Below are 12,254 nucleotides of genomic sequence, written 5' to 3'. Positions count from 1 at the left end.
CCTGTATGCTGTGTGGACACTTATGAGAATATTCCTGGACTGGCAGACTGGCAGCATGTAGTTCAACTCTGTTCATAGGGTGAGCACATCCCCCAGAGAGGTTCATCATTCTGGAATAGTGAATACCAGCAGGTGTGTGACAGCAGCTATCATAGGATCGAGTCAACAACTGCTTGAAATCTCATTGGCGTTATTCCCACCCTCTTCAGGAGATTTTGACAGTCATTTGTATTTCATATCCTAGCATTTCAGTAATTTCTGTTCTTCTCAGGCTGTTGTTGGCAGATGCCTCTGCCTTCAGAGAGGGTCCTTTGGGAATAATTTCTGGCAGCCACAAACCTGCCTTACAATGAATGGAGGCAGATTGGATGTGGCTGCCATCAGGATTCAGCAGCTGTGGTCCCATGAGCCAGGAGCAAATGAGAGTGGAGATGAGGACATTTGGGTATGTAGCAAGGATAAATGGAAAGCGCTGACCTGAGTTCTGGTCCTGGCTCTACCACTCACAGCCATGTGCCACTAACTGAGCCTCCTACTAATTTGTACAGTCTTTAATCACCCATGCAATCTTAACCCAACTTTGTTAAAATTACTTTTATTTCACCTTTCATACTAAAGGGGTACTCAATGAACCTTGCTCATGCAAATAGTAATGCCAACCTTCCCCTACCCCCAGACTATTAGGTCTAAACTAGCTAAATTTAAATGGATATGTGTGTATATGTGTGTGTGTATATATACGTCCACACACATATATGTATACATGCATAGCTTAGCACACTTTATAGCACTCTATAGATGTTATTATTATAGAATATTTGTGTATATTTAAACCTTTTATGTCCTATTAAAAGGAACACAATTGAACTCAGGGGTCATTCTTTCAAAAAAGCATCAATTTTCCTGACATTCCCTGTCAGAAGTATTTTCATTTTCTTTCAGTCACTCTTCACTCAACTTGATTTTGCATTCAGAAGCTGGGGGTTGTGAGTCTGGTATCTTAATTGTCTTAATTGAACATATATCAATGCCTAGTTGGCAATCAGTCACCAGCAGAGGGCAAGAAACCAGGACAAGGCTAGCTTAGAACAGGAGTAGGGCTGGACACACAAGGAGGCTGGCTGTTACAGTTTTAATAAAACTAAAGTTACAGGTCAAGAGGTTGTCAGAGTCAGATGATACAAACACAGTGACCTTGTTACCAGGAGTGGCACCTTTCTCTCTAGATGGAAAACCCAAAGCAAGCACAGCTGGCATAATTAAGATGAAAGATATTAAGTGCGCCCTGGTCACTGCCCACATCAACACTCACTTCCTAGGACTGGTATATGCTACAGGTGGGCATAGGCCCAGACTGGCACTGTGAGCTTCAAACATCTCTCCCATAAAGGGAGTAGCCCAGAACCAAACGGTACAGGCACCACTGCACCACCAAGCCTCTTGGACTCATCTTGTATGTTAGCTATATACATTACATTTACTCTTACCAAATACTCTGATACCCCAGAGCAGGCTGGTCTTCACAAACCACTGAATCATGGTAGGTCAACTCCCTTTCCTCTCCCTGGTCTCCTTAAATAGTCTGACCAGAGAAGTTGGTGTGTTTACCTTCTCCACACTGGGTACAAGTATGACATAAAGTCTGTAACACAAAAACGCTACTTGTTCTTACTTCTTCCTCTCTGCTCGCTCTTCATACGCTGATCTCCTGATAACATGGTGAGGTGCCACATGGAAAGGGCAAAGTCAGGCAATGGATCAGAACAAGAGAGTCAAGCAAGACTTAATGAGGCGAACTGGTATCAAATGTTAGCATGAGAACTGAGTCAGGCGTACAAAAAGTCACCTGTAGGTTACTTGTGTTGCGGCTCAGGGCCAATGACTACTTAGGCTTAAGGAAGTCCAGACTGAGTCACAGCTTTTATTGATATAGACAGAATCATGATTTTTATTTCTCTGTAACTCAGAGAGTGAGAGGTGTCTGTGAGCTCAGATACAGCCTACTCATTTCTTCCAGGAATCTGGCCAAATCTATGATCCTCTAGTGTGCCAAAACTATTAACAGACCTAAGTAATTAGCATATCTGTAACAAAAGAGTAACAAAGAGTTAACAGGAAATAATCTGCCTTTGGGCTCTGCTAAATCTTATTCATTTATTCATTCAACAAGCTTTTATTTGAACACCTGTAATATGCTCAGTATCATGGAGGAAACAGAGAAAAGACACAATCCTTGCTTTCAGGAAGCTAAGAATCCAGTAGAATTTCTTCACACTGTAACTTGGTATTAACAAGGTTTAGATCCTAAGTAGGTAATCACTCTTTTACAAATACAATCACCCCCCTACTTCACTTGCTTCCCCATCCCCATGCCTGCAAACAACCTTCGATCTTCCACGACATTAATCAACCTTTGAAACTTCATAAAAAGAAATTATACTTTTAGAGGTAACAGGAGCTTTCTTATTCATATTCATGTTCTCTCTATGCCTGGTACCTCAGAGTAGTGCAGCCTTCAGATTCAGAGGCAGGAAGGAATTAAAAAGTGAAACAACCTTGTACTCTGCAAAGAGTCTAGTCCTGTAATGAGTTCGATTTCCTGCAAAGTAGACATGTTCCAAAGTGAAAGGGGCTGCCTCAGGAAGCAGTGAGCTGGACATTCCTGGAGAAGCTATGTGTTGTACAGAGGAGTCTTGCTCAGGTAGAGGTTGGACTAACCAACCTTTCACCTCCCTTCCAACTTAAGAGATTCTATGGCTTGCTCTAGTTCACCTTTATAATGGGATCTTCTAACTCTTCTTGCAAGTACAATCAACTCTGGAAATAACCCCTAGATATAAATATGAGTGAAAGTGAAGGGGGGAGAAAACAAGTACACCTACTTTGTCTTTTATAAATATTATCTCATTTTATCCTCATAACAATCCTGTGAGGTAGGTGCTACTATGACTAGCATTTTACAGATAAGGAAACTGAGACAGACAGCTGTCAAGTGATTTGCCCAGGGTCTCGCAGCAAGTGTCTGAAGCTGGATTTGAATCTAGGTCTTCTTGACTTTATTGACTGCCACCTGACTGCCTTTATTAAGCACTTACTGTGTGTTAGGCTTTCTGCTAAGTACTGGGGCTGCAAAAACAAAAGAGACAAGGCCTGAATCCAAGCAGCTTACAACAGAGTAGGGAGAAATACCCCATGTAGGGGAGTAGTGGCCCTGGAAGGGTGCTTTGGTCTGGGAAATCACAGAAAGAGATGGTGAGAGAAGCCATAGGGTAATCAGAAGTCATGGCAGGGTTAATTAATTAACTTACTATTCCCAGATCAAGTCATGGAAATGAATGGAGGAGGGGAAGTGAAAGGACATTTTTCAAGTGATTGAATTTGATGGAACTTTATTTAGATGAGTCTGCCTTTTATGACACCGTGATGCAGGGCAAGCTGCAGAAATGAGGCAAGTGCTGAAGGTCGGGAAATTGTCTAGGCATCAGAGATTAAGGAAAACAAGTGAAGACCTAGATATTAAGCCAGAGCCACTTCCCACTTAGGGTTCCTATGTGGTACTTGTGGAAGTAGGAGATGATCTCAGCATGACAGGCTCAGTCTGTGCAAGGAACTAGAAATACATCCAAGCCTTGAGTATATGTAGAAAAGAACAAATATCTTGCTTTTTCATAGACCTTTAAAACTGGAAGGTCACTTAAATACTATATATTCTAACCCCTTCATTTTACAGAGCAAGAAATGACCTCCCAAAGCAAGAAAGTCATTTACCCAAGATTATACAGGCAGTAATAGAGCTGATATTAAAATCCTGGATGAAAGTTCAGCAAACTATCTATTTAAGGGCTTTTTGTCCCAGCTCCCCGTAGCACTGGCACTGACAGGTCTCCAGAGCTCAGCTTGGCTATATGTCTCTCTTAGGATTTGGGAATAACTTTGAGGGGTAGAATGTATCTTTTAAGTGAAGACATACCAGCTCAAACCCATATGCTAGTGTTTCCCCCCAATTTTAATTCCCAGAGATTAGCAACCCAATACCATCTAACTCATTGATATCTCTTTTGTATGAATGATAAATTAATATAAATTAGGGATATCTACTGAGAAGATGAAGCAATAACTTAAATACAAAAACATCTGCCAAACTAAGGCACCTGTTCTCTGCCGGTTTGGTCCTTGGGGAGAGTGAGCTCAAATTTTAAAAAGCTACAAAATATTTACCTCCAACAACTATAGTTCCAAATTAGGCATCACCAATGTTCTCTTCCCTGAAAGATACAACATCTCTGCCCCGGGTCTATCCACTGATGGATTGGGTCAAAAAGGTGATTCTTCAAAGGTACACTGGTACACCAAGCTTGGCTTCTGCCAAACTTGGATATAGACTCCAATTCCTAACACCTGGTCATTCTTTGTACATTTTAAATCTCATAGTCATTCTGTTACCAATACTTTACCTAAGATCCAGAAAAAAAATAGACACAATAGGAACAAATTTGACATAAGCTAAATGATAATCAGACTCCTGATTTCATCAAAGAAACAAAGGCTGGACTCATCAAGGGCTCCTAATTAAATAAGTGCTCCAAAAGAGAAAACAGTAAAAAAGTCCCACCTTAATTACTGATACAGAGAGAAGAGTTTCAAATGAGTGATCAGATAGAAGCCAAACTGCAGAAAGTTTGAGAGTGAGAGGAAAGGACTTGAAGCTTACAATTATAGGTGACCTTCTCAAGTTTAGCCATTGAAAACAAGAGAGATATAGGAAGATAACTAGCAGAGGTAGACAGATAAAGTGAGAGCTTTTTGAGGATGGGAGAGATATGGGCATGTTTGTAGGTAATAGGGAAGCAGCTATTTGACAGAGCAAGACTGAAGATAAATGAGAAAATGGGGATGACGGAGAAAGCAATCTTCCAGAAAAGATGGAATGGAATGGTGATTTGATAATTTATGAAATTATAAAATTATGAAATGTGGGCAGGCACTTCCAGTTCTTTGGATTCTAGATAGGAAAAACCACGATTGGCAGAGGGAAATAGGATGGCAATCATACTTTAATATGGTACAGAGACAAGCAGCAGAAAGTAGGGAGGGATACAGAGGCAAATAGCATGGCTCCAGGATGGAGGAGTAGGATGGTGAAGGGAGGCAGCAAGGGGAAGAGAATGGGAGGGGAAGAGGCAGCACAAGGATCACTGATATAACCATGGATTAGAGCTGGGGGCACTAGGCAGCATGGACCTGATAAAGATGGTGGAGTGCTGCTGAGTTTGAGGTCTCATTTTAATAGGGATTTTTTTTGGAAACAGACCCACTCCTAACCGTGCCACCTTGGGATTAGTTCATGAACATATCCAAATAGTCTAAAAGTTATTGGTAAAACTTCAAATTCATCACCCTAAAGTTATCAGTACCTTTTTGATGTTGTGCTTGTCTGGAGGCCTGGAATTTACATATCATAGGCCACAAACCTTGATAAGTTGTGCCTAGATGTAGTATCATAGATATCACTCTCTACTACTCTCACTTCTATTCACATCATGCTTTCATGATTTTTGTAGCTTTTCAGATGGATGTGAATAGAAGTGAGAGTAGTAGAGAGTGATATCTATGAATCCAAGACTGAGGCTTAGCAGGGCATGATTGGCAATATGATAAACGGGCAAGATAGCGTAGTATCTATACTATCTATACTATTAGATAGCGTAGAATTGAACTGATTCACCAAGGGATCAATATAGGAAAGGAAGCCCAGTAAAGGCAGTGCAGGGGTGCTTACCTGGAGTCATCTAAGACGTGGAGAGAATGAAGATGACATTGAGAATGAAAAGGAGGGTTAAGTGTTGTGAGGCAAAAAGAAAGGTGGAATCACATTACAATCAGATAAGTGATTTTCAGAGTCTACAAACAGAAGTAGAAGACTTGTGGCACAAGATCAAGGCTTTGAGCATCTCAGTGTGTAACTGATTTGGGGGTGGACAAGTAAATCGTGGGAGAGTAGCATGTTGAAGAAACAGAAGGTTACTGTCTTTCAGGGAGTATTAATAGAGATGCTAAAGTCCTTCTAGTATGAGGGCAAGAGCTGGAGAAGAAAAACTGAAAGCCAAGCACTGAATTCATTAAGAAAGTCAGGAGAATGTTCTGGAAGTCTGGTAGAAAAAGAACTATTGGAATCTTCGTGGGGTGATAGATATGGATTTAATGAACCTCAAAGCAAGATTGTAACAGTCTGTCTCAATAGAATTTAATAAAATAAACTGAGGCACAGGATTCAGAGCTTTATCAGTTTATTAGCAAGGTGTGAACCTGTTCATAAAGTTGGTCAAATGATTATCTCAAGTGAATGACCAGAAGTTTATAAGTATAGAAGCATGAACAGAACTGGGTAGGAAAATAGCGCAATTGTCTACAGGGCTGGCAGCGTGATGGAAGTGAGGACAACACAAGTGGCTGGAAATTGGGAGTGAAGGGCTAGCAATATCTCCCTTCTCCCCTCCTGTGTCTAAGAAATATTAATTGTCTGTATTCTACTCCAAGGTTAGAGATAGTGGTCCAGACTTCTTTGGATAACAAACCAGATATTTTTGAAAGATACCTTGGTGGTGTAATGATACCAGACTAGACTCCTTGATATCACAAATTTCCTTGAGGCAAGAATAGAAAAATGATTAGCAGGAGAATTAGACTTCCAAACTTAGTTTATAGGCAAAGAGTCAAAGAAATGTGGCTTGACAGAATAGGATCAATTACAGAATAGAATTAATTCTAAAATGATACAGAATCAATTTAATTTCTTCAACTTCTAGTGAAGGTGGTAGAGTGAAAAACTGGAAGTAGCAATGGAGAAGAAAGCTCATTCCACCTTCCCATCACAGCTAGTGAGTCAAGATGTGAATGGCCAGAGAAGCTGTGTCATCAGAAGGGAGTAAGTGATTGTAAGATGATGGAAAGGAAAAGGCTTAAGACAGAAATTTTTTAAAAAAAAAACTTCATTCATTCATTCATTTACTTAGGGTGCTAGAATTCTACATAAAATATTGGGAAGCGGAAGGTTATCTTTGAGTTGAGGTGGGAAATATTGAGTTCAGGGGGATGGGATTAAAAGAACAGTTAGTGAGGGACAGAGAAAGGAATTTGAACAGTGACAAGCTGGGGGCTTAGAATCACTGGGATGGGTTTAAGTATGTTAATCATTGAGGACTGAATTCTTGTAAGTTATCATCATCTCTAAAAGGGTTCTCCTGGAAGTAGAGTAGTCTCTGGAAGTGGTATTGAAAGGTAAGGCAGCTTTATGGAGTTATAGGAGGCCTGAAGTTGGGTGGCCTAGGCAGCCTAAGATATAAACAGAAAATTTTGTTGTTGTTAAGTCATTTCAGTCATGTCTGACTCTTTGTGACCCCTTTTGGGGTTTTCTTGGCAAAGATACTGGAGTGGTTTGCCTTTTCCTTTTCCAGACCATTTTACAGATGAGGAAACTAAAGCAAACGAGGTTAAGTGACTTGTCCAGGGACACAGAGCTAGTAAGTGTCTGAGGACAGATTTAAACACAAGAAGATAAATTTTCCCAACACCAAGCCAAACTGTGCCAAACATAACAAATACAAGATAGATAAAAAAGTAGGTAAAATAGGTAAAAAAAAAATATAGTTAGAGAGGGAGGGAACTAGCATACATAAGATCAGGAAAGACTTTTGGTAGACGATGGGAGAGGATTCTGGGAAGACGGTGGAGTAGGTCAGAAAATTCCAAGCTCTCAAGATTTTCTCCCACATAAGAGTTAAAATAGCACCTTAGGGCCAAGAAAGTGGGGTGGAGACAAAGAAGAATAGGGGCACAATCAGGATCTTCCAGAAACAGTCTGAGAAGATCTGAAGAAGAACCCCAGAACCGGGTTTGGTCCTGGTGAGGAGTAAACACCTCCAGGCTAGGTTCCATTTTAACAATAAGCAGCAAGCCCTGGGGTTAGTTGCTTTGAAAGGCTGCTTCAGCCCTAGTCACTGGAATGTTTTACCCTAGAATAGTGAGGGGGGTCATGCATTTGAGCCCAGGAAGATTGTGTGAACCTCTCCTGATGAGGAACGCCAGACCCAGCTGTGCTGTGAAGAGCAGTGGGGGCAAGAAGGAATCAACACACGCCTGGTGAGTGCAGAAGCAGTGGGCCAGAAAGTCCCTGGCTGTGGGCACTTACAGGAGTGTGAAGGTTTGGCTTTGGTTCCAGGCTAGAGGGAACTGAAGATCTGGAAAAAGAGGCACCATTTCCCATACCCCAGGGCTAGAAGTGATTACAATAATTAAGTTATTACCACAAAATAAAATGCATAGGCAAAGGAGAAAGAATCCAACCACAGAAACCTATTACAGGAATAGAGATGACCTGGGTTCATCTTCAGAGGAGGACATAGGAGGAAAAATTAAAAAAAATAATCCAAGAAAAACAAGAAAGTTATGAAAGGAAAGTCAACCAATTAGAAAAGGAGGTCCAGAATCTCAAGGAGGAAAATGACACCTTGAAAATTAGAATTGGGCAAAGTGAAGCCACTGAAATTATAAGAGATCAAGAAATAATTAAACAGAAAATGAATAATGAAAAAATAGAAGAGAAAGTGAAACATCTTACAAGAAAAACAACAGATTTGGAGAATAGATCAAGAAGAGAAAATATAAAAATAATTGGAATAACTGAAAATTATGATCGAAAAAGAATCTAGATACAGTAATACAAGAAATAATTAAAGAAAATTGTCCTGAAGAAGGCAGGGAAGTAGAAATTGAAAAATCCATCAAACACCACTTAAAAGAGATGCTATGAGAACAACTCATAGGAATATCATAGTCAAATTCCAAAATCCCCACATGAAGGATAAAATATTAATAGCATCAAGATTAAAACAATTTAAACATGATGGTGCCACAATTAGAATTACACAAGACCTAGCAGCAGAGACATTAAAGGACCGCAGGTCTTGGAACAGAATATATGGAAGAGCAAAAGACTTGGAGCTCCAGCAGAAAATATCATACCCTTCAAATTTCAGTATTATCTTGAATGAAAAAAATGGATATTTGACAAACTCCCAGCCTTTCAAGACTTTGTTAAAAAAATCATCAACTTAATAGAAGATTTGACATACAAGAACTGAGAGACACATAAGGTACATACCAGAGACTGACTATAAGGCATTTACAAGAACAGACTGCTTACCTTTTATATAACATAAAATGAAAAATCTATGTCTAACATCCTTATTAATAATTGTTGAGCTTATAAGAAAGAGGGGGATAAACCTGACTATGATATGAATTTAAAAAGTAAAACCATTTAGAAACAGCTAAAAAGAGTAACTATTTTATACAAGACAGGTGCAAGAAGAAGAAAGGATACAGAGGATTTAGACAGGGAAGGAGTGCTGGTAGTTCTGGTAACCTACTTTCATCAGGAATGGAATTAAGAGGGAAAAATACATATATATTTAGAGGAGTATAAAAGTCTTCTAAATTTAGAAGAAATAAAATCATAGGGGCGTAGTGAAGGGGGAGAGGACAAGGGAGGGAATTTTAGACTGGAAAATGAGGGAATAGGTAAAGGGAGTTAAGATTAATGGGAATGGGGGGATAGGGGAGAGATCCTTGAAAGGGGAAGGCAAGTAATAGGAGGGCAGGGTGGTTGGTGGAGGAGGGGAGTAGGCAAGTAATAGGAAGGTGATGTAGCAGGTAAAAGTAAAGCAAAGGAGGCAGGAAGCATAGGAAACAAAAGATATGTGCAAACATAAAAAAAGAAAGATCAGGAGTGGATTATGTTTGGGAAAGTATATGTCTATATATGCATGTATATACGTATAAATGTATGTATATATCTGTATGTATATGTATATATAAAGAAACATCTAAATTATATTGTAGATTTCTGGGTGGTGGGGGGAGGGGAAAAAGAACAAAGTTGAAAAGTGCACAACAGAGAACAAAAGAAAACACAAGGAAGCAAAGAAAAGATGGACAATTCTCAACACAAGGTGTATTATTTATCATATAGACTTTCTTGAAATAAAGACTTATTGTTACATATTTTGAATCCTCTCCTATGTTCTGCTATGCACATGACATGCTTTTTTTCTTTCTTATTTTATATTTAAGTTTATGATATGTTTTTGTTTCTTTTCTCTATTTTGTATTTGTGTTCTGATAAAATAAAATTTAATAAAAAAGAAAAAAAAGATGATGTTTGAACTGTCTGGAAGGAAGTATGGAATTCTATGAGATGGAGGAGAGGATGCATTATTCTTTCCACTGCACCCAGATTTTCTCAATATTCTGATCCCATGGCTGTTTCCATTATGCTGTGCTATTTCTGGCAGGCAGATCCTCACCATCACTGGTTCAAGTTTTCTAGAAAGAACACTAGTTGGATTTTATGCTATTTCTGCTCTTCTGAGTTATTCACAGGTGAGGAGAGTCTATTCATTGGGCACCTCTTAAGGAGCACTGTTGCTTAACTTGGTAGTTGCAACTGAGATTGAAGCATATAGGAGGAAATAAATCTTGTTAAATCCAACCAAGAAAGTGACAGGGTCAAAGAGGAGCATATGTAACTTTTGTATCTGGGCACAAATGAAATGGGGTAGCATTTTAATGGCTCTGAAATCTAATTCCTTCCTCCCAGACAGGCATCAATTTTTTCTGCATTAAGAAAGGGCCAGAGTCATAGAGAGAGGAACTACCTGAATTTCAGACATGGACATTTGTCGAATTAGCCCTTCCTCTTATTGCCTTCTGGACCTCCAAGGATGCCGCCCCGCTGCAGTGCCTGTTCGTGAAGCCTAAACAATTACACTAAGGCTTTCTATGCTTTGTGAATACAAAATAATAATAACAATAAAGTTCTCTCTCTCTCTCTCTCTCTCTCTCTCTCTCTCTCTCTCTGTCTCTCTCCCTCTCTCCCTCTCTCTCCCTCTCCCTCTCTTTCTCTATTCTCTCTCTCACACTTTGTTCCCTCTCTCTCTCTCTCTCTCTCTCTCTCTTCTCTCTCTCTCTCTGTCTCTGTCTCTCTCTCTGTCTCTTTCTGTCTGTTGCTCTTGCTCTCCCTCTTGCTCTCCCCTTCAATAAAAGCTGTAACAAAGCTAGTACTTATATACCTTTGTTCACTCAGCTCACGGCTGCTCTTCTCTTTTTTCATGTAAAGCTAATGTAGCTGAAATTTTAAACAAGTCTAATCTTGAAAATGGGGACATTTTCCTACCAATTACAGGCTTTTGTGGCCATTGGCAATGTCCTCTCTGCTCTTTAAGCCATAGATCCTTCTGGTACACTCTCCCAAACACAGAGATACAGTGAATAGGAGGCACTGAGTTCTGCTATAAGCCTGGTTGTCCCTCAATCAAAAGTCTAGTACCTCCTTTTTAATTTTTTAATATAGTTTTTATTTCCAAATCCACATTGTTTCCCTCCCTCCATCCCCCCATTCATTGAGAGAACAAGAAATTGAGTACCCAATACAAAGTCCTGAAAAACATATTTTTGCATTAGTCATATTCTGAAAAATGTAAGAAAAAAGGGGGGATGCTTCTATCTGCATTCTGAGTCTGTAAGTTTCCTAACTGGAGATGGGTAACCTTTTATTTCCTGAGTTCTTGGGCTGATGTAGAGAACTTTTTTAGGGGTAAAACCTAATAAAATAAATAACTAATCTGATTTTTAAAAAGATAGAGGAAGAACAAAATATTTATATCCAAAATGAAAATTAGAACTCAGAACAATAGAAGAGGAATTATTTTAATTATCAGAAATTATTTTATCCAACATATAACTAAAAATAGATGAAATGGATGAACACAATAAAAATGTAAAACACTTAGATTAACAAAAGAAAAGATAAACTATTTAAATAAATTATTTTTTTAAAAAGAAATCAAACAAGCCATTGATAAACTCTGTTCAGGAAAAAAAGGGAAAAAAACTGCAAGATCATATGGATTTGAACAGTTGATTGCAACATTACATAAACTACAATAAGAACGCATCCTTCTAATCTCTCTCTATGATACGGAAATGGTCTTGATATCTAAAAGAGGGAGAAATAAGGCAGAGAAGGAATACCAGTTCAATATTCCTAATGAACATTGACACAGAAATTTTAGATGAAATATTAGTAAATAGACTACAACATATTAGAGAAACTCTACATTATGACCAGGTTGAGTTTATATCAGGAATTCTGGGTTGGTTCAGCATGAGGAAGACTATAAATATAATAAACTCTG

The sequence above is a fragment of the Trichosurus vulpecula genome, chromosome 3 (genome assembly GCF_011100635.1).
Source record: "Trichosurus vulpecula isolate mTriVul1 chromosome 3, mTriVul1.pri, whole genome shotgun sequence".
NCBI classification, from domain to species: Eukaryota; Metazoa; Chordata; class Mammalia; order Diprotodontia; family Phalangeridae; genus Trichosurus; species Trichosurus vulpecula.
Note: the sequence above shows the minus strand (reverse complement) of the source record.